Here is a 23,713-nt window from a genome sequence, read left to right as displayed (position 1 = left end):
AACGCCATTTCACAATGGCAGCCTTAAAGGGACCTTTCACATGAAACACTATTAACCTGCAGATATGGGGTTGATCTGCAAGGTAATAGCGCTCTGAACCTGCCAGCGCAGGCACTTAGAGCTGTGTTGCCGGGAGAAAATGAACTTTATTCCACTCGCTAGCATTCTGCTCTCAGTCATAGAGGTGGCGCTGGTGAAGGTTCAGCCACCGCTCTATGTATAGAGAACAGATGCTAGAACCACGCACCTGGCCCTGACTGACAGCAGCTCAGCATTAGGGCCGGCTGTTTATTATTCTGAAACACTACCACTTTTATCAATGTTCTAACATTGAACATTAAAGGGGTTGTCCAGGATTAGAATAATATGGCTGCTTTCTTGAAGAGAACAGCGCTACCCCTGACTATTGGTTGTACATGGTATTGCAACTCAGCCTGTATTTTTTTTCTAATTCTGGACAACCACCTTTACATGAGTAGGGCTATAATCATACAAACCTTTTGAACTATAGATGTGATTATACAAAAGAACCATATAACTCAGCACAAGACAAGCAAATTATCTCAGAATCTTTGTAGGTTTTCATTCTGTAATATTATAAAAAATATACTTAAAACCTCCAATTACCATTTAAAGGGAACCAGTCTTGTCCAGAAACTCTATTTACCTGCAGGAATAAGGTTAATCTATGGGTAAACAGTGTTTAAATAATTTTAGACAGGTTTTCTGGAGCAGAAGCTACAGGGAGAAAATGAACTTATTTCCTCCCTGCAGCTGCTCGTTTCCAGTCATTGGGGTGGTATAAGGAGATGTTTTAGTCACCCAGGGACGGACAGCTGGGGCCCCTCTTCAAGAAGCATGTCTATGTCCTTCTCCCTTTATGGTGATAAAGACATCATATGTAATATATATGTGTACCTTGTGACGCGCCCCCTGGGCCGTGGGGTACTCGGTAGCCGGGCCCGTCCTGTATTGGGGTAGTCACGGTGGCGGTGACCCTGTCCGTGACCCAGGGCGATCAATTAAAGTAGCAATCAATTTGGGAATTAAAGATTTGGCGATAATGTTCATGACGCCACCCGTGGTATGCGGCTATATGGGGCCGCCGCTGCAGTGCAGATCCTCTGGAGCTGATGGTGACGCGGCAAAGATAGTTCAGCTCTCCATGGGCAGAGCTAAGCTCCAGAGCAGTATATGGTGATTTTGTAGATGTTGCAGGCGTAGTGCAAGGCAGGTGATGGGCCAGCAATCATTCAAGGTCACAGCAGGGTGCAGTCTTCAGGTTTTACTCACAGTTGTTAAGTTCTCCAGGTTACAATTACCGGTCTGTAACCACCCACGTTGTCCTTTGTCCTCCGGGGAAGTGATCCAGCCAACTCTCAGATATTTTAGAAGCACTTGAACGGGACCCCTTTTTTATGTACCTTCTCCGGTAGTCTCTCTGCGCTGGCTTTCGCCCTCCTGCCCTGCGCCTCACACACAGTGTCCCATGCCAGTGGCCGCGGGCCTTGTTGGGCGACGTCCTCTGAGACCCCTTGGTCCTATATGGCCACCTTTTCAGCGTTTGTGTGTGGAATTTGGTTACAGCACCTGCTGCGGCCTGATCTGTGGCACTACTGCGGCCTGATCCTTCCACGGTCAGCGTGAACTCGGGCGCATGGGTGGACTCTGCACTCGCCGTGCCCCTAGAATCCCCTCTATATCTGGAGCCTTTCCACAGCTCCTGTCCTCTCTCCAACTCTCCTCCTGCGCCTCTCTCACTGGGCAGGACTGAACTGAACTGCTCCTAAGCAGAACTCCCCTCAGAACTCCTTCTAGATCTTTCCACCCTTCTTTTTATATGCTTCTCTCAGTGCTCCCCTAAACTCCTTCCTCCACCCACACCCACTACATGGTTCCCTCTCTCTTGGCTCCCCCTTCCAGCCAAGGACAGGGCTCAGCAGTGACCAAGTGCATCTTGCTCCTCCTGCTGGTCTGGAGTGGTGTAGTGTTGGATGTAGGTGTGTGGGTCCCGGGTAGTGCTTCCTCCTTACCTGAGAGTGGGGTACCACACGTCTGGATGAGATGCAGTACCTCTGTGGCAACTGGACCCGTAGGGGTGCCACACGTGCTTAGCATAAATGAGTACACCCCATCAGATTTGTCAAAAAACCTTTAGTTTCCTTTCAGAATCAACATTTCTATGGAATACCAAACCACGAAATACTCCCACAAATGTGGGCAATTGATTGCAAACTAAATTTGTTATTTTACGCCTCCAAAAACAGTCATTTTCTTAACAAATTAATTCAAGACTATGTTGCAGAAATAAGTACACCCCAATGAAAGTCACAAATGATAATGTAGAGCTGGCTGCAAATCATTATGTTGGAGCCATTACAGCGCATTCACTGTATAGTGTGAAGTGACTGTAAGGCCACGTACATGCGTGGAGTATTTTGTGAGTTTTCTACCCAAATATTTCTAAGCCAAAACCAGGAGTGGGCAAAAAATGCACACGTGGTGATGTGTTTCTATTATATTTTTCCTTTGATTGTTCCACTCCTGATTTTGGCTTACAAATATTGATGTAAAAAACTCACCAAAGTGTGAACGTGGCCTAACAGCTCCTTGCACCACCCCAATGACTTGAAACAAGCAGCCGCAGGGAGGATATAAGTTAATTTTCTCGCTGCTCCAGTTAAGCCTCACGTTATTTTTAACACTATTTACCTGCAGATTAACCCTATATCTGCTGGTAAATAGCATTTCTGGACAAGTTTTCCATAACACAAAAACACCCACAAACATAAATCCGGTGATATTTCTTTTTCTGGTTATATTTTACATGTAGTTACTTTGACAACGTGTTATTCACTACACCATCCAAGCTTTATATGGTATTGTGCTTTGAACATCAAAAAAAACATATACAAAGGGAAAGTGTAGGAATGATTCAGCCCTATAATAACAATAGGGGGCACATAATAGAATTCAGGTTCCTGTATTTGTATTTTGCTTCTGTGAAGTGCACGCATAAGTTATGTTTCAGAATGAGCTGTGTATCTGTGTTGTTTGGAGGAAAAATCACCTGTCAAACGCCAGCTCCACAGCGAGTTCAAAGACTTGCAGGTTCTTGTTTGAAGTTTTGATAAGAGATAAGCAGTCACAACCACAAGGTCTACAGCAGTTTCATATTTCACACCTGACAGTTGCTTTTTCATTTGCAAGCTCCCGATGCATTTACGATAGAATATTTTCAGACCTACCATGGACTGTATTATATTTGTATAAACAGACAGACATCCAGTGACCGCACATTCTTAGAAATGGTACTTTCATCAAAGACATTCCTTACCTATCTTATATCTATCTTTAAAAAAAATCAGGCTTTCACGAAAGTGGAGGTATCAAAAATGTTAATTTATTTACTTTTAAGTTAGGAATAAAGGGATGATGCAAACTATTGATAAGGGGAGAAAATGAACTTTATTCCTCCAAAGGGGCTACCAGCTTTCAGTCATAGAGGCCGGCGCAATAACAGTCACCACTCAGTACACAGTGAGCATCAGCTGTAAGCATGGCCCCACGCTTTGATTGATGGGCTGGAGTCAGATGCTCCTAATTTTGTCTCTTCGTGATTCAGGAGTGCTAAATAAGTGTCGTGCACTTTCGTATGGACCTCGCCACAAATCCTACTCTAGTCACTGCTGAAGTAATATTTGTGTTGTAGCAAACACCGCCAAGTAGCGGTCCACACACCATCGTTCCACGCCATCTCTGCCTACTTTGTCAGAGCTGGGTGAAAATGGCATGAGAACACCAAAAGTCATGTAGCACCCTGAGGACTCGGCTGCTACAGGGGTATTACACCTCAAGCCAGAGGTGTGGTATTCCACTCCCGGGTAAGGATGGAGTGTGGGACTGAGCTCAGATAGCTGCATACACTACATACATCCCATTTCCGGGGGACAGATCGACGGTACTCCCACCAATATATGTGCAGGTACGATTGTGTCTGTCCCTGGCTGGAGTGGGAGGGGGGTGGAACATCCCAGTAGTGTAGGGGCAGATAGGGGGAGCAGTCTGGGTAATGCTAGGAGCTCATTGGGTGCTGGTCACCTGAGCTCACACATAGAGGGAGTATATAAGGTGGGCACCATCTTAGGACAGGGTCTTTTGTAGAGTGAGTCAGTCTGTCAGAGTTTAGTCAGAGGAGCAGAGCAGAGAAGCTCAGCCAGAAGGGCTGACAGGGAGTTGTGGTTCCGGCTGGGCCCAGCTCCAAGGCCAAGTCTGAGAGAGAGAGAGAGGAGTCAGAAGGACCCAGAGAGAAGAAGAAGGAACCCCAAGACCCCAGAATACAAACAGCAGGGTGAAGGGTTGGCACCCAGGGTACCGGATCCCAAGCTGGCAGAGAGAAAAGCACACCTTAGCCAGAGACCGGAGGTTGTGGGCAGGATCTGCCACGACCCTCACTAAATCCACTAGGAAAGCATACCAAGTATAGGGTCAGGGAACCCAGAAGAGGTGTACCCACCAAGAGACCCGAGGGAGCCGGACATAAGTGGATCCCTAGTGAGAACGGCCAGAAGAGAGGGAAAGTCAGACAGGAGCTCAGGACCACGCTCCAGAATTGCTTGGGGGTTGGCCGAGTCCAGGACCTGGTGGACGCAGCACGGCTCGGGTGATCGCTTCAGGCCAGAGTGACCATAAGAACACCCGTAAGTAAAAACCCCTGAACTGCACAGCCCGACTCTGAGTCTTCTTGCTTGATCATCCTGCACCTTCACAACCACCATCCTCTACATCTGACCCCCTGAGGCTATACCCCTCCCGTTGGGGGTTATACTACCACAGCTGCACACATACCACCAGCCTCAGCGGACCCTTCTGCGGCGGCGGCCTTTTGACCGCAAATCAACGGGTGGCGTAGTCGACACTAAGAACATCAATAACATCTATCAAGACTGCCACACACTGAGTTTGACACCCTGGGCACGGACCGGGTCGCCGCCACTCGGAGACTACAACCCCCATCTGATCCGGTTCCGGGTATCCCCAAACAGCACTGGCCCAGGGGGCGCGTCAGTCACATAGAGCAGTAGCCACTTGAGCCAAAATTATGCAACTTTTCAAACCCTTTAAAGCCAGAATGAAGCATTGTCTATCAGGCCCTAAATCTATAGATATTAATATGGAGTTGGTCACCCCGTTTCAGCTAAAACAGTTTCCATTCTTCTGGGAAGGATGCCTACAAGATTTTGCCTATTTATCCAGAACAGGATTTGTGGGGTCAGACACTGTGGTCTGACTTCTCCACAAAACCTTACAGTTGACACTATGCAGTAACGTTCTCTTGGCATTCGCCAAACCCCGACTCATCCAACGGATAGAGAAGAGTGATTTGCTGCTCCACGGTACATCCTGCAGCTCCGCAGCTACCGTTTATTGTAGACAGCTAGGGGCTGGATGCTACACACTGAGGTAATGAGACTGAATGAAAAACCTGAATTCAATGAATTATAGGTTTGGCCCAATACTTTTGCCCATGTGTATCATCTAATTTATCTATACATGGGTTTTAGTTACAGCTATATCTGTTCATTTTTTGTTTAGGCTTTACATGTTTTGCCATTTCTCCCTTTTTTTTTGATCAGTCACATCAAATGAAAATCTGCTATTCTGACGGGACAAAGTCTTTGTAGAAGTATGTCAAGAATGTCAATGATACCTTGTACCACGAAGGTCATGCACCATGATAATACCTGCCAAGTTTGGATATGTTGTTTCTGTTATTTTATGGCGTATAATATATATATACAGTACAGACCAAAAGTTTGGACACACCTTCTCATTTAAAGATTTTTCTGTATTTTCATGACTATGAAAATTGTACATTCACACTGAAGGCATCAAAACTATGAATTAACACATGTGGAATTATATACTTAACAAAAAAGTGTGAAACTACTGAAAATATGTCTTATATTTTAGGTTCTTCAAAGTAGCCAACTTTTGCTTTGATGACTGCTTTGCACACTCTTGGCATTCTCTTGATGAGCTTCAAGAGGTAGCCACCGGAAATGGTCTTCCAACAATCTTGAAGGTGTTCCCAGAGATGCTTAGCACTTGTTGGCCCTTTTGCCTTCACTCTGCGGTCCAGCTCACCCCAAACCATCTCAATTGGGTTCAGGTCTGGTGACTGTGGAGGCCATGTCATCTGGTGTAGCACCCCATCACTCTCCTGCTTGGTCAAATAGCCCTTGCACAGCCTGGAGGTGTGTTTGGGGTCATTGTCCTGTTGAAAAATAAATTATGGTCGAACTTAACGCAAATCGGATGAAATAGCATGCCACTGCAAGATGCTGTGGTAGCCATGCTGGTTCAGTATGCCTTCAATTTTGAATAAGTCCCCAACAGTGTCACCAGCAAAGCACCCCCACACCATCACACCTCCTCCTCCATGCTTCACGGTGGGAACCAGGCATGTAGAGTCCATCTGTTCACCTTTTCTGCGTCGCACAAAGACACGGTGGTTGGGACCAAAGATCTCAAATTTGGACTCGTCAGACCAAAGCACAGAATTCCACTGGTCTAATGTCCATTCCTTGTGTTCTTTAGCCCAAAAAAGTCTATTCTGCTTGTTGCCTGTCCTTAGCAGTGGTTTCCTAGCAGCTATTTTACCATGAAGGCCTGCTGCACAAAGTCTCCTCTTAACAGTTGTTGTAGAGATGTGTCTGCTGCTAGAACTCTGTGTGGCATTGACCTGGTCTCTAATCTGAGCTGCTGTTAACCTGCGATTTCTGAGGCTGGTGACTCGGATAAACTTATCCTCAGAAGCAGAGGTGACTCTTGGTCTTCCTTTCCTGGGGCGGTCCTCATATGAGCCAGTTTCTTTGTAGCGCTTGATGGTTTTTGCAACTGCACTTGGGGACACTTTCAAAGTTTGCCCAATTTTTCGGACTGACTGACCTTCATTTCTTAAAGTAATGATGGTCACTCATTTTTCTTTACTTAGAATTTGTATTATGGCAAGAAAAAAGCAGCTAACAGTCTATTCAGTAGGACTATCAGCTGTGTATCCACCAGACTTCTGCACAACACAACTGATGGTCCCAACCCCATTTATAAGGCAAGAAATCCCACTTATTAAACCTGACAGGGCACACCTGTGAAGTGAAAACCATTTCCGGTGACTACCTTTTGAAGCTCATCAAGAGAATGCCAAGAGTGTGCAAAGCAGTTATCAAAGCAAAAGGTGGCTACTTTGAAGAACCTAGAATATAAGACATATTTTCAGTTGTTTCACACTTTTTTGTTAAGTATATAATTCCACATGTGTTAATTCATAGTTTTGATGCCTTCAGTGTGAATGTACAATTTTCATAGTCATGAAAATACAGAAAAATCTTTAAATGAGAAGGTGTGTCCAAACTTTTGGTCTGTACTGTATATATATATATATATATATATATATATATATATATACATATATATACCTTAATTTCTTAACATTTTTTGTCTCTGGACAAGCTCCATACGTTCCACTGAAATTTTAAATACATTTTGGTGTGAAGGACAATAATTATGTTTAAATGTAAAATGTACATATTTAAAGTACTGTATATTGCTCTCCGTGTTTATCCACTTTAATACGTATTGCTATCTTTGTTCAACAAGACATAAATTCTAAATATTAAAGAGGTTGTCCAATACTTTAGCATTGATGACCTATCCTTGGGATAGGTCATCAATGTCTGATCGGCCAGGGTCCGACACCCGGCACCCCCATCGATCAGCTGTTATAGTCGGTGGTAGCCGCCGCCGTCCGAAAGTGCTCGCTTGCAGAGCTGGCCGTCTTCTGATGATTCTATTGATTTGAATAGGAGGCAGATGTGCCTCCGCCGCCACCGATAACAGCTGATCGGCGGGGGTGCCGGGTGTTGGACTATCCTAGAGATAGATCATCAGTGCTAAAGTAGTAGACAACCTCTTTAAAGGTGTTGTCTCAAGTTCATAATTGGATAAAATTGCAATGTGCTTGTGAAAAATAGCAACCCTGCAATTTACCCCTTACTAAAATCCTCTTCATTTTCTAGAACGGAGGGATTTTTACTTTTCTAGTGTACAGCTCATTGCCTGGGTCAGCAGCACCCCTGCAGTCCCAGAATGGCTGGTTACTTGGGTAAGGAGTGTGCAGCGCAAGCAGTCTCAATGCTTTGTAGCAGAGGTATACAATCAAGACAAACAAGTGCATAAATAGGATACTAGAAGACAAGCTAACTAAGAACCAATGTTCAGGCAAAGAGTGGTGGGAGGAGTTGCCTAATAAACCCCCTGCTGCCTAGGAATAGACTGAGGAAGTTAAACACTGCAGGGTTAAGTTCATGCAGGATCTAGCCGTGCCTCCCTACAGCCAGGTGTAGACAGCGGGGATATGCAGCAGAGTTGCAAGAGCAACATGAGGACTCAGCGTGGCGACCTGACACAGGAAGGAGCAGAGCGGCAAACTCAGTGAGTAAAAAAATGCTGAGAATGTGTGCGCGTTACCACTGTGACAGTGACTCTTTTAAATGTTCATCACTGCAGCCTGTGAATTAAAACAGAGGGATTGTTGCTACTTATATTCATTTTAATCTCCCCATACTCATAGAATAAAAGAAATCCATGCAACCATACTACATGATTCGATGTAGTATGCACAATTTTAAACAAATTTTGGTATGGTGATGAGTGGTGGACATGCCATTGGTTCACCCTGGGCAGCCGCACAGAGGCCAAAGAGGAAAGGATTCCACTAGTGTGGCACCCTGCTGTTCACAGGTACCACAGGACCAAGGGTGCATGGATGGACTTCTCCACAAGAGGCCCTCATTACATACAAACACCTCCACCCTTCCACCTCACACCACCAGAGGGAACCCGTTAGGGATATATATATGGAGGGTGGAGCCAGGCAGTTCAGTTAGTAGTTCAGACAGAGCCAGAGAGTCTGAGAGCGTGCTGACGCTGAGAGAAGCGAAGACGCAGCACGTCTGCTGCTGAGTTCTGAGGGCCCTGAGTGTGGCCAAAGGCAAGAGGAGAAAGGAGAGAGGAGTTGAGGGGGTAGAGGAGCATCATAGGCTCACCCCGATATACAAACCAGACACCGGGTCCGCGCCTGCAGGGTCCCTTTATACCCAGTAGGGATCACCGGCATTCCAGGAGGACTACAAGTCCCTGGCCGACCTGAAGCTAGACCCATTACAGGACCAGGAACCACGAAGGCTCCAGCGCCCAGGGATAGTGGTTGCCAGCAGAAGGTCGTACTACCGAGCAACAGGTGAAGGAACAGCACGACACATAAGCTAGGCCCAGTTGCAGGCTAGCCAGGAGGATACAGAGAGTCAGACACAGACCAGGAGGCCTTATACCTGCTCACTGGGGAGAAGTCCTGAAGTGCACCCATCCTACTGAGTACCCTGGACCGTACCTGACATCCGCACCAGTAAAGGTATTGAAGCGAATCCCCTGTCTCTGTCAGTTACTCCTGCTGCGCCATTCCGCCTGTACTACAAGCCCCAGCATCACCACCCACCATAAAACTCCACACTGCCCCGGGGGCCCGCTCCACCTGTGGGGAGCAGAAACACCTCAGCTGCCATCCCAACACCCCCGGAGGCCTGAAGCAGCACTGGTAATCATTACCAGGTACCACAGGTGGAGTCACAAACTGTTTATTTATTTTATCCTAGTTTCAATCCCCTTTTTCAAGAGTGACCCCAGGGTACGGGCCCGGGAGCCGACCACCGCGACACCCCCAAACCAGGCAAAGGCCCGGGTACCGAGTCGTCCCCATCCCCTGGGCTCGTCATACTCTTCCTGGCGTCACGAGCAGGATATCGTGCCAGTTGCCACCGGGTACTGTGCGCCCTAAAGAACTGTGTCGCATACCGTGGTGAAGTTTTCCCGCCAATTGCCGCTGTTTCCCGCCATTGTCCGCCATTTTCGAGTCGCCGCGCGGGAAGAAGAGGGGCGTAACCACGGGAATCAGAGAGGCGTGACTGCTGGAAGCGCGTGAAGCTCAAGCCCCGCCTCGCGCTCTGACGCAGCACCAGGAAGCGTCAGGTCCTGGAAGGAGATAATCAAATATAGAGGCAGTGTGTTGAAAACATTGTAGAAATTTTATTATAGAAAAGACATACAACACCACTTAGTAAAAAAGTACAGTTAAAAAACATATAAGACAAGAAAAAACGCATGGACAAAAATAACCCTCTAGAAAGTTCTAACATGTGAATACAATATAATTTGCATACAGATATATACATCAGAGAATATATGGCACAAATATAATGTGAGATCCAATGATCCTGGTAGTATAAACAAACTGCTATAATAAGCCCTCTGGATGATCTGTATGACGTAGGTATAGTATAATATAAGATTCAATAATCCTAATAATGCGAGCAGATTACTATGATGGGCCCTCTAAATAATGAATAGAAATATCACTGTAATAGTGAATTCTAACCTCAGGGAAGAATATACCCTCCCAGAAATAAATGCATATCTATCAGATAAGAATCTAACAGAAAGGCTACATGAATCAATCAAAAAGTATGATACTAACCATGTGGGTTCACACTGGAATACAGGGGATGTCGCCGATGCGTAACCCTACGCGTTAAGCCATTGGGTCCTGGCTTCCGTAGGGTTACGCATCGGCGACATCCCCTGTATTCCAGTGTGAACCCACATGGTTAGTATCATACTTTTTGATTGATTCATGTATTCATTTTGATTGTATCATGATTGATACGTCTCCTAAACTGTGGGGAGGAGGAAGTTAAATTACCAAGATACGCCACTGTTGCCAGATTGTATACTGTGAATGATGATGCCATACTCACAGTGGAATCCTTGACCCCACCAGATACAGTGGAAGACAATGACTCCGAAGCTCAGCTGGAGGATTGGTGTCAACAGCTCCATGTTGGGACTGACGCCACTCCTGTTCATCAGAAACACGGTGTTTACAGAGTGGTTCAGGAATATGAACGAGTGTTTAGTAAACACCCACTTGACTTTGGAAGGGTTAAAGGGGTACAACACCACATACCCACCGGTAACCATTCACCCATCATGGAGCGTTACCGACCCATACCACCAGCACATTATCAGAAAGCCAAGGAAATGTTACACGACATGAAAAAGGCAGGGGTAGTAAGGGGTAGCTGTAGCCCCTGGGCAGCTCCCCTGATCCTGGTCAGGAAAAAGGATGGTAGCATGAGGATGTGTGTAGATTACCGACAAATTAATCGAATAACACATAAAGATGCATACCCTTTGCCCTGTATAGAGGAATCCCTGGCTGCACTAAAATCTGCCAATTACTTCTCTACACTGGATCTCACTAGCGGGTACTGGCAAGTCTCTGTTGCTGAGGCAGACCGGGAGAAGACGGCCTTCACCACCCCGATGGGACTGTGCGAGTTCAACAGTATGCCGTTTGGACTCTGCAATGCACCCGGAACGTTCCAGAGGTTGATGGAGTGTTGCTTGGGACACCGGAACTTTGAGACAATGCTGCTGTACCTGGATGACGTTATCGTGTACTCGAGGACATATGAGGACCATCTGAAGCACCTGGCGGCAGTATTTGAAGCATTGTCCCAATATGGGATGAAACTAAAGCCTTCCAAATGCCACCTGCTCAAGCAGAAGGTTCAGTACCTGGGACACGTAGTCAGCTCCAAGGGAGTAGCACCAGACCCGGAGAAGGTCACTGCCATCCAGAAGTGGCCTGAACCAAGAAGCATCAAAGAAGTACGGCAATTCCTGGGACTGGTCGGGTACTACAGGAGATTCATAAAGGACTATACCAAAAAGGTAGCACCTCTACAAGACCTCCTGGTAGGACAGTCCAAAAGAGGAACGAGTCCCCCATTCCAGTGGGGCAAAGAACAGGCCGAATCCTTTGCAGTAATGAAGGAAATCCTGACTGGTGAAGAAATCCTGGCTTACCCTGACTACAGCCAGCCTTTCCTGCTGTACACAGACGCCAGCAATGAGGGACTGGGAGCTGTGTTGTCCCAGAAGCAGAATGGAAGAGAGAAGGTAATTGCATATGCCAGCAGGAAGCTACGCCCTACCGGGAGGAACCCGGAGAACTACAGTTCCTTCAAGCTGGAGTTCCTGGCCTTGGTCTGGGCTAACACTGAAAGGTTCAAGCATTACCTAGCCTCAACTAAGTTTACAGTTTTTACTGACAACAATCCCTTGACACACCTGGAGACAGCCAGGTTGGGAGAAATGGAACAGCGTTTGGTGGCCAGACTGCCAAATTATCAGTTCACCATCAAGTACCGGGCAGGTCACAAGAACACCAATGCTGATGCCCTGTCAAGGATGCCCCACCAGTCAGACACCGAGGATGAAGTGGATGATTTATAGGAAGTTGAATTACCTGCTTTCCACCGAAGTGGAGTGGTCCATGAGCAACACACCACCAGAAGATGTCAGGGAAGGATGCTGAATCCTCTACCCCATCACAGTTGGAAGGAGACTCAAGACAGTGACCCGGTTGTCAGCCTCATCAAAAGACTGATCACACCTGGAGAAGGATGCTCCTCCACAAGCCAAGCAACTGTGGAATGAGAGAAGCCAGCTGTTCATCTATAGAGAGAAGCTGTGCAGAAGATATGTCAACCCCAAGACCCATGAAATGGTGTGGCAGATTGTTGTACCCAGAACGGATATCCAGATGGTGTTGGAGGCCTACCACGATCAAGCAGGTTACTTTGGCTGGAAGAAGCTGGAAACCCTGCTGAAGGACCGGTTCTATTGGGTTGGAATGCGGAGTTCCATAGAAAGGTCGTGCCGGAATTGTGGGCCCTGTAGACTCAGAAGGAAAGACTACGGCAGCCAGAAAGCACCCTTGCAGTCCATCAAAACAACCCAGCCCCTGGAGATTGTCACTCTGGATCACGTCAAGCTGTCACCCAGCAGGTCAGGCTATTCCTATGCACTGACCATGGTGGATCATTATTCCCGGTTCCTGGTGGTAGCCCCTGTCAAGGACCTGACAGCAGAAACTGCAGCAAAAATGTTCCAAGCATACTTCTGCAGGCCCCATGGATACCCGGACAAAGTGCTGACGGATCAAGGCCCTGCCTTTGAAGCCGAGCTGTTTAAAGAATTCTGTCATCTGCATGGGTGCAAGAAGATCCGGACTACGCCGTATCACCCTCAGACCAATGGTTTATGTGAGAAAATGAACAACATCGTCATAGACCTGCTGAAAACCTTACCCTTGGAAGAAAGGAAGCAGTGGCCAGACAAACTACCTGACCTGGTAGATGTGTACAATCACATACAGTACAGAACAAAAGTTTGGACACACCTTCTCATTTAAAGATTTTTCTGTATTTTCATGACTATGAAAATTGTACATTCACACTGAAGGCATCAAAGCTATGAATTAACACATGTGGAATTATATACTTAACAAAAAAGTGTGAAACAACTGAAAATACGTCTTATATTCTAGGTTCTTCAAAGTAGCCACCTTTTGCTTTGATGACTGCTTTGCACACTCTTGCCATTCTCTTGATGAGCTTCAAGAGGTAGTCACCGGAAATGGTCTTCCAACAATCTTGAAGGAGTTCCCACAGCACTTGTTGGCCCTTTTGCCTTCACTCTGCGGTCCAGCTCACCCCAAACCATCTCGATTGGGTTCAGGTCTGGTGACTGTGGAGGCCAGGTCATCTGGCGTAGCACACCATCACTCTCCTCCTTGGTCAAATAGCCCTTACACAGTCTGGAGGTGTGTTTGGGGTCATTGTCCTGTTGAAAAATAAATGATGGTCCAACTAAATGCAAACCGGATGGAATAGCATGCCACTGCAAGATGCTGTGGTAGCCATGCTGGTTCAGTATGCCTTCAATTTTGAATAAATCCCAAACAGTGTCACCAGCAAAGCACCCCCACACCATCACATCTCCTCCTCCTTGCTTCACGGTGGGAACCAGGCATGTAGAGTCCATCTGTTCACCTTTTCTGCGTCGCACAAAGACACTGTGGTTGGAACCAAAGATCTCAAAGCACAGATTTCCACTGGTCTAATGCCCATTCCTTGTGTTCTTTAGCCCAAACAAGTCTCTTCTGCTTGTTGCCTGTCCTTAGCAGTGGTTTCCTAGCAGCTATTTTACCATGAAGGCCTGCTGCACAAAGTCTCCTCTTAACAGTTGTTGTAGAGATGTGTCTGCTGCTAGAACTCTGTGTGGCATTGACCTGGTCTCTAATCTGAGCTGCTGTTAACCTGCGATTTCTGCGATAAACTTATCCTCAGAAGCAGAGGTGACTCTTGGTCTTCCTTTCCTGGGGCGGTTCTCATGTGAGCCAGTTTCTTTGTAGCGCTTGATGCTTTTTGCAACTGCACTTGGGGACACTTTCAAAGTTTTCCCAATTTTTCGGACTGACTGACCTTCATTTCTTAAAGTAATGATGGCCACTCGTTTTTCTTTACTTAGCTGCTGTTTTCTTGCCATAATACAAATTCTAATAGTCTATTCAGTAGGACTATCAGCTGTGTATCCACCAGACTTCTGCACAACACAACTGATGGTCCCAACCCCATTTATAAGGCAAGAAATCCCACTTATTAAATCTAACAGGGCACACCTGTGAAGTGAAAACCATTTCCGGTGACTACTAGAGATGAGCGGTGTTCGACTAGAACTGTTCGCCAATCTCAAATTCGAGCTGTTTTGGGCGGTGTTCGAGTTGTTCGACGAACCCGAACGATTTGCAAAAAATTCGGCTGTTCGAGGTTATGTTCGATAACTGTTCGTGCACCAAAAGCGTGTCCTGCATGTCTGGCGCTATTTAGAGCACCAATCATGCAGGGATTGTCTGCCACTCACTGTAATGCCACAGCCATGGTGGCTGTGGCATTACAGTGATTGCCCAAATCGATGGGAACAGTGCTCACAGTGAAACATGAAAAGCCGGCAATTCAGCAGCGGCATACACCGGAACCCGACAATTTAGAACAGAAAGAATAGAGAATCACACATAGATTAGATAGATAGAAACATGTCAGTCACACATATAAGAAGCACAGTGACAGTGTTGCTTACTGTACTTGTCATTTAGTGTAAAGGATTTATCAAAAAAAATAATAGTGTTTTCATGCACCGTCTCTTTAAAAAAGCCGGCTGGCAATTCAGCATCTGTACCCGACAATTTAGAATAGAAGGAATAGAGAATCACACATAGATTAGATAGATAGAAACATGTCAGCCACATATATACGAAGTACAGTGACAGTGTTGCTTACTGTACTTGTCATTTAGTGTAAAGGATTTATTAAAAAATATAATAGTGTTTTCGTGCACCGTCTCTTTAAAAAAGCCGGCCGGCAATTCAGCATCTGTACCCGACAATTTATAACAGACAGAATAGAGCTTCACACATAGATTAGATAGATAGAAACATGTCAGTCACATATATAATAAGTAGAGTGACAGTGTTGGTTACTGTACTTGTCATTTAGTATTAAAATAAAGGATTTATTATTAAAAAAAAATTGGCGTGGGGTTCCCCGTAATTTTAGTCTCTAGCGGAGGTTAAGCAGACAGCTGGGGCAGATGTTTGAAGCCTGGGAAGGGGGTAATACCCACGGAGCTTCCCAGGCTACTAATATCAGCCCCCAGCTGAATACCTAGCCTTTACTAGCTATTAAAATGGAGGACCCCCCCCAAAAAAATGACGTGGGGGTCCCCCCTAATTTAATAGCTAGCAAAGGCTAGGCAGACAGCTGGGGGCTGATATTAATAGCTCAGGAAGGGAACCATGAATATTGGCCCCCTCCCAGGCTAGAAACACCAGCCGTCAGCCGCCCCAGAAATGGCGCATCCATAGGATGCGCCAATTCTGGCACTTAGCCTCGCTCTTCCACGCTGCCCTGGTGCGGTGGCAGGGGGTAATAGGGTTGGGGTTGATGTCAGCTTATAATGCCAGCTGACATCAAGCCCAGGTTAGTAATGGAGAGGCGTCTATAAGACACCCCCATTACTAACCCCATAGTCAAAGTTAAAAGAAAACACAAACACCCAGAATAAAGTCCTTTAATTGAAATAAAGACACATTCCTTTATTGTTCTAAATTAAACCATACTTACCGTCACGCCCATTCCAGCTGAAGCCAACGATCTCCTGCAATAAAAGAAAAATAATAAAGCAACCTCATCCTTACCTTTCCATGGTTCCCACGACAGCTTCAGCTCTGCTACATCGAGATAACAGGCTGGACCGCAGCAGAACGCTGCCATCCAGCCTGTCATCCCGCAGACACTGAGAAGCGCAGGCATGCTTGCGCTCTGCAGTGTCTGGCTGTGACGGCATAAAGATGAGACGAGTTCATGTCCAATGAACTCGGCGCACCTCATGCACGTCACTGACAGCGTGGGAGAATTCTCCTGCACTCAGCACTTCAGCGTGAGAATTCTCCCACGCTGTCAGTGACGTGCATGAGGTCAGCTGAGTTCATTGGACATGAATGAGCTCACCTCATGCACGTCACTGACAGCGTGGGAGAATTCTCACGCTGTAGCGCTGAGTGCAGGAGAATTTTCCCACGCTGTCAGTGACGTGCATGAGGTGAGCTGAGATCATTGGACATGAACGAGCTCACCTCATGCACGTCACTGACAGCGTGGGAAAATTCTCACGCTGAAGCGCTGAGTGCAGGAGAATTTTCCCACGCTGTCAGTGACGTGCATGAGGTGAGATCGTTCATGTCCAATGATCTCAGCTCACCTCATGCACGTCACTGACAGCGTGGGAAAATTCTCCTGCACTCAGCGCTACAGCGTGAGAATTCTCCCACGCTGTCAGTGACGTGCATGAGGTCAGCTGAGTTCATTGGACATGAATGAGCTCACCTCATGCACGTCACTGACAGAGTGGGAGAATTCTCACGCTGTAGCGCTGAGTGCAGGAGAATTTTCCCACGCTGTCAGTGACGTGCATGAGGTGAGCTGAGATCATTGGACATGAACGAGCTCACCTCATGCACGTCACTGACAGCGTGGGAAAATTCTCCTGCACTCAGCGCTTCAGCGTGAGAATTTTCCCACGCTGTCAGTGACGTGCATGAGGTGAGCTCATTCATGTCCAATGAACTCAGCTGACCTCATGTACGTCACTGACAGCGTGGGAGAATTTTCACGCTGAAGTGCTGAGTGCAGGAGAATTCTCCCACGCTGTCAGTGACGTGCATGAGGTGCGCCGAGTTCATTGGACATGAGCTTGTCTCATCTTTATGCCGTCACAGCGAGACACTGTGGAGCGCAAGCATGCCTGCGCTTCTGAGTGTCCGCGGGATGACAGGCTGGATGGCAGCGTTCTGCTGCGGTCCAGCCTGTCATCTCGATGTAGCAGAGCTGAAGCTGTCGTGGGAACCATGGAAAGGTAAGGATGAGGTTGCTTTATTATTTTACTTTTATTGCAGAAGACATTGGCTTCAGCTGGAATGGGCGTGACGGTAAGTATGGTTTAATTTAGAACAATAAAGAATTGTGTGTTTATTTCAATTAAAGGACTTTATTCTGGGTGTTGTGTTTTTTTAAATACTTTACTAGAAATTCATGGTGGTCATGTCTAATATTGGCGTGACCCCATGAATTTCGGGCTTAGGGCCAGCTGATAATGCCAAGCTGGCCTTAACCCCTTTATTACCCAGTGAGCCACCGCACCAGGGCCCTGGATGAGTTGGGTACAGCGCCAGAAGATGGCGCTTCTATGAACGCGCCATTTTCTGGGGCGGCTGCGGACTGCAATATGCAGCGGGTGGGGTCCAGAAAGCTTGGGCCTCCCTGCGCTGCAGATTCCAGCCCCCAGCTGCCTAGTTGTACCTGGCTGGGCACAAAAATAGGGCGAAGCCCCACGCATTTTTTTTTTTAATTATTTCATGAAATTCATGGAATAATTAAGAAAAAAAGGGCTTCCCTATATTGTTGTGTCCAACCAGGTACAAATAGGCAGCTGGTGGTTGGGGGCAGCCCGTTCCTGCCTGCTGTACCTGGCTGGACACAAATATAGTGCGAAGCCCCACGTCAATTTTTTTTTAATTATTTCATGAAATAATTTTTTTAAAAAAGGGCTTCCCTATATTGTTGTGTCTGGCCAGGTACAAATAGGCAGCTGGTGGTTGGGGGCAGCCCGTTCCTGCCTGCTGTACCTGACTGGACACAAATATAGGGCGAAGCCCCACGTCAATTTTTTTTTAATTATTTCAGGAAATTCATGAAATAATGAAAAAAAAATTGATGTGGGGATCGCCCTATATTTGTGTCCAGTCAGGTACAGCAGGCAGGAACGGGCTGCTCCCAACCACCAGCTGCCTATTTGTACCTAGCCGGACACAACAATATAGGGAAGCCCTTTTTTTCTTAATTATTCCATGAATTTCATGAATTTAAAAAAAAAATACGTGGAGCTTCGCCCTATTTTTGTGTCCAGCCAGGTACAACTAGGCAGCTGGGGGCTGGAATCTGCAGCGCAGGGAGGCCCAAGCTTTCTGGGCCCCACCCGCTGCAAATTGCAGTCCGCAGCCGCCCCGGAAAATGGCGCGTTCATAGAAGCGCCATCTTCTGGCGCTGTACCCAACTCATCCAGGGCCCTGGTGCGGTGGCTCACTGGGTAATAAAGGGGTTAAGGCCAGCTTGGCATTATCAGCTGGCCCTAAGCCCGAAATTCATGGGGTCACGCCAATATTAGACATGACCACCATGAATTTCTAGTAAAGTATTTAAAAAAAACACAAACACCCAGAATAAAGTCCTTTAATTGAAATAAACACACAATTCTTTATTGTTCTAAATTAAACCATACTTACCGCCACGCCCATTCCAGCTGAAGCCAATGATCTCCTGCAATAAAAGTAAAATAATAAAGCAACATCATCCTTACCTTTCCATGGCTCCCACGACAGCTTCAGCTCTGCTACATCGAGATGACAGGCTGGACCGCAGCAGAACGCTGCCATCCAGCCTGTCATCCCGCAGACACTGAGAAGCGCAGGCATGCTTGCGCTACTCAGTGTCTGGCTGTGACGGCATCCAGATGAGCCGAGGTCATGTCCAATGAACTCGGCTCACCTCATGCACGTCACTGACAGCGTGGGAAAATTCTCACGCTGAAGCGCTGAGTGCAGGAGAATTTTCCCACGCTGTCAGTGACGTACATGAGGTGAGCCGAGTTCATTGTCGGCTCATCTGGATGCCGTCACAGTCAGACACTGAGGAGCGCAAGCATGCCTGCGCTTCTCAGTGTGTGCGGCATAGCAAGCTGGATGGCAGCGTTCTGCTGCGGTCCAGCCTGTCATCTCGATGTAGCAGAGCTGGAGCTGTCCTGGGAACCATGGAAAGGTAAGGATGAGGTTGCTTTATTATTTTTCTTTTATTGCAGGAGATCGTTGGCTTCAGCTGGAATGGGCGTGATGGTAAGTATGGTTTAATTTAGAACAATAAAGAATTGTGTCTTTATTTCAATTAAAGGACTTTATTCTGGGTGTTTGTGTTTTTTTTTTAACTTTGACTATGGGGTTAGTAATGGGGGTGTCTTATAGACGCCTCTCCATTACTAACCTGGGCTTGATGTCAGCTGGCATTATAAGCTGACATCAACCCCAACCCTATTACCCCCTGCCACCGCACCAGGGCAGCGTGGAAGAGCGAGGCTAAGTGCCAGAATTGGCGCATCCTATGGATGCGCCATTTCTGGGGCGGCTGAGGGCTGGTGTTTCTAGCCTGGGAGGGGGCCAATATTCATGGCTCCCTTCCTGGGCTATTAATATCAGCCCCCAGCTGTCTGCCTAGCCTTTGCTAGCTATTAAATTAGGGGGGACCCCACGTCATTTTTTTGAGGGGGGTCCTCCATTTTAATAGCTAGTAAAGGCTAGGTATTCAGCTGGGGGCTGATATTAGTAGCCTGGGAAGCTCCGTGGGTATTACCCCCTTCCCAGGCTTCAAACATCTGCCCCAGCTGTCTGCTTAACCTCCGCTAGAGACTAAAATTACGGGGAACCCTACGCCAATTTTTTTTAATAATAAATCCTTTATTTTAATACTAAATGACAAGTACAGTAACCAACACTGTCACTGTACTTATTATATATGTGACTGACATGTTTCTATCTATCTAATCTATGTGTGAAGCTCTATTCTGTCTGTTATAAATTGTCGGGTACAGATGCTGAATTGCCGGCCGGCTTTTTTAAAGAGACGGTGCATGAAAACACTATTATATTTTTTAATAAATCCTTTGCAGTAAATGACAAGTACAGTAAGCAACACTGTCACAGTACTTTATATATATGTGACTGACATGTTTCTATCTATCTAATCTATGTGTGAAGCTCTATTCTGTCTGTTATAAATTGTCGGGTACCGCTGCTGAATTGCCGGCGGCTTTTTTAAAGAGACGGTGCACGAAAACACTATTATATTTTTTAATAAATCCTTTACACTAAATGACAAGTACAGTAAGCAACACTGTCACTGTACTTCGTATATATGTGGCTGACATGTTTCTATCTATCTAATCTATGTGTGATTCTCTATTCCTTCTATTCTAAATTGTCGGGTACAGATGCTGAATTGCCAGCCGGCTTTTTTAAAGAGACGGTGCATGAAAACACTATTATTTTTTTTAATAAATTCTTTGCAGTAAATGACAAGTACAGTAAGCAACACTGTCACAGTACTTCATATATATGTGACTGACATGTTTCTATCTATCTAATCTATGTGTGATGCTCTATTCCTTCATGTCTAAATTGTCGGGTACCGGTGTATGCCGCTGCTGAATTGCCGGCCGGCTTTTTTAAAGAAAGCGTCTTCTGAGCAGTTTGTCAGCTTTTGGACACCTTTGAAGGTGTTTTCTATGTGTTCCTATGTGTTTTTGTTTGCCTGCCATTGGTTTTAACGGTGTTCGACGGTGTTCTAAGGTGTTCGACGAACAGTTCGACGAACAGTTCCTCGAACATCCCGGTGTTCGACGAACCGAACCGAACCCGAACACTACGGGGGTGGCTCAACACTAGTGACTACCTCTTGAAGCTCATCAAGAGAATGCCAAGAGAGTGCAAAGCAGTCATCAAAGCAAAAGGTGGCTACTTTGAAGAACCTAGAATATAAGACATATTTTCAGTTGTTTCACACTTTTTTGTTAAGTATATAACTCCACATGTGTTAATTCATAGTTTTGATGCCTTCATTGTGAATGTACAATTTTCATAGTCATGAAAATACAGAAAAATCTTTAAATGAGAAGGTGTGTCCAAACTTTTGTTCTGTACTGTACCTGTGAGTTCTACTAATTGTACCCCAGCGTACCTGATGAAAGCAATAGCCGGAAAGTTGCCCATGGACCTGGAACTCGGAGTAGTAGAACTGGAAGCAGATATGTCCACTGAAGACAGGGATACAAATCAGCAAGAGCAGTACAGGAGAGTACAGGCCTGTGTCGAAGACAGTCTAAACAGAGTAAGGGAAAGACAGGAAGAGCAGTACAATAAACATGCACCAGCAGAACCCTTGGCACCTGGAGAAATAGTGCTAAAGCGGAAAAGGAGAGGTCACAAGCTCGATGACCAGTGGGAAAGAGAGCCATACACTGTGCTAAACTCCAGATTTAACAACAGTAAAACCTGCCTGATTAGTAAGAATGGAGGTAAGACGACCGCAACAGTCTCAAGAGACCATTTGAAGATGTGCCCAGGTCTACTGAAGACAACGGAGGAAGAAGTACCTCCTATAGCACCGGAAGAACCCAAGGAAGAAGTGCTTCACACAGTTCTAGGAGATTTCCCTGCGGACTGGCCTCAACTTGATGGAGCCGTTATAATACCGGTGATACACTTCTATCAACAACCAGAAGAACCTGTAAGCGCCCTGGAAGAGCCTGCTCAGGATCAGGAAGAGTCCCCAGTAAGAGGAGAATCACCCGTTGAAGCAGAGCCTGCAGGCCCAGTGGACAGTGCACTTGCCAGTCCCATAGAGAGATTAAGGCAGTTCTATGATTTACCTACACGAAGACCTGATAGGCTAACAGACAGTAGTAACACCCAGTGAAAATATATGTGCATTTAGTTACCCGTGAGGGTATAAAGACTTGTAGGCTGAGGACTGTGAGCAGCCAAAAACTGTCCTTGTAAATAGTTGCACTCATCAAATGTGCCCCCCTTTATTTGACCACAGAACAAAAACCTGTTTGGCGTGGCCGAAGACATGGTCCAGCACCAGGATCACTTACGCCCTGTAGCCACGCCCAGGGCCTACGTTGAGAGTTTTCAGGCGGGTCCCTCATGTTACTCATTTTGCACTTTAATCGGTGAAATGGACACCTGGTTACGGGACTTACTGTAACTTTATTAATGTTATTATACTGTTGTTGTTATTATAATTATTGTTGTAACCTGTTACAAAATGCTTCAGTCCAGGAGTACTGAATTGTACTAGGGGGGAATGTGGCACCCTGCTGTTCACAGGTACCACAGGACCAATGGTGCTTGGATGGACTTCTCCACAAGAGGCCCTCATTACATACAAACACCTCCACCCTTCCACCTCACACCACCAGAGGGAGCCCGTTAGGGATATATATATGGAGGGTGGAGCCAGGCAGTTTAGTTAGTAGTTCAGACAGAGCCAGAGAGTCTGAGAGCGTGCTGACGCTGAGAGCAGCGAAGACGCAGCACGTCTGCTGCTGAGTTCTGAGGGCCCCGAGTGTGGCCAAAGGCAAGAGGAGAAAGGAGAGAGGAGTTGAGGGGGCAGAGGAGCATCATAGACTCACCCCGATATACAAACCGGACACCGGGTCCGTTCCTACAGGGTCCCTTTATACCCAGTAGGGATCACCGGCATTCCAGGAGGACTACAAGTCCCTGGCTGACCTGAAGCTAGACCCATTACAGGACCAGGAACCACGAAGGCTCCGGCACCCAGGCATAGTGGTTGCCAGCAGAAGGTCCTACTACCGAGCGACAGGTGAAGGAACAGCAGGACACATAAGCTAGGCCCAGTTGCAGGCTGGCCAGGAGCATACAGAGAGTCAGACATGGACCAGGAGGCCTTATACCCGCTCACTGGGGAGAAGTCCTGAAGTGCACCCATCCTACTGAGTACCCTGGACCGTACCTGACATCCGCACCAGTAAAGGTATTGAAGCGAATCCCCTGTCTCTGTCAGTTACTCCTGCTGCGCCATTCCGCCTGCACTACAAGCCCCAGCATCACTACCCACCATAAAACTCCACACTGCCCCGGGGACCCGCTCCACCTGTGGGGAGCAGAAACACCTCAGCTGCCATCCCAACACCCCCGGAGGTCTGAAGCAGCGCTGGTAATCATTACCAGGTACCACAGGTGGCATCACGAACTGTTTATTTATTTTATCCAAGTTTCAATCCCCTTTTTCAAGAGTGACCCCAGGGTACGGGCCCAGTAGCCGACCACCGCGACACCCCCAAACCAGGCAAAGGCCCGGGTACCGAGTCGTCCCCATCCCCTGGGCGCGTCACTAGCACTTCCAAAGCATGTGAAATTGTGTGTTATGGGAAGATATTGGACTGCAAATGGACCAAATACTTTCTTTGTACAGGGGACTTTTCTGTCTGTGTCCGCTCTTGATGGCAATTGTTTCTTATTCTTTATTGGGTTAGATCAATTTGTTGCAAGAGTTCAAAA

The sequence above is a fragment of the Phyllobates terribilis genome, unplaced genomic scaffold (assembly GCF_046119375.1).
Source record: "Phyllobates terribilis strain yellow unplaced genomic scaffold, ASM4611937v1 Scaffold_9__5_contigs__length_417890890, whole genome shotgun sequence".
Lineage (NCBI taxonomy): Eukaryota > Metazoa > Chordata > Amphibia > Anura > Dendrobatidae > Phyllobates > Phyllobates terribilis.
The sequence above is the reverse complement of the archived record's forward strand: the minus strand, read 5'-3'. Positions refer to the sequence as shown.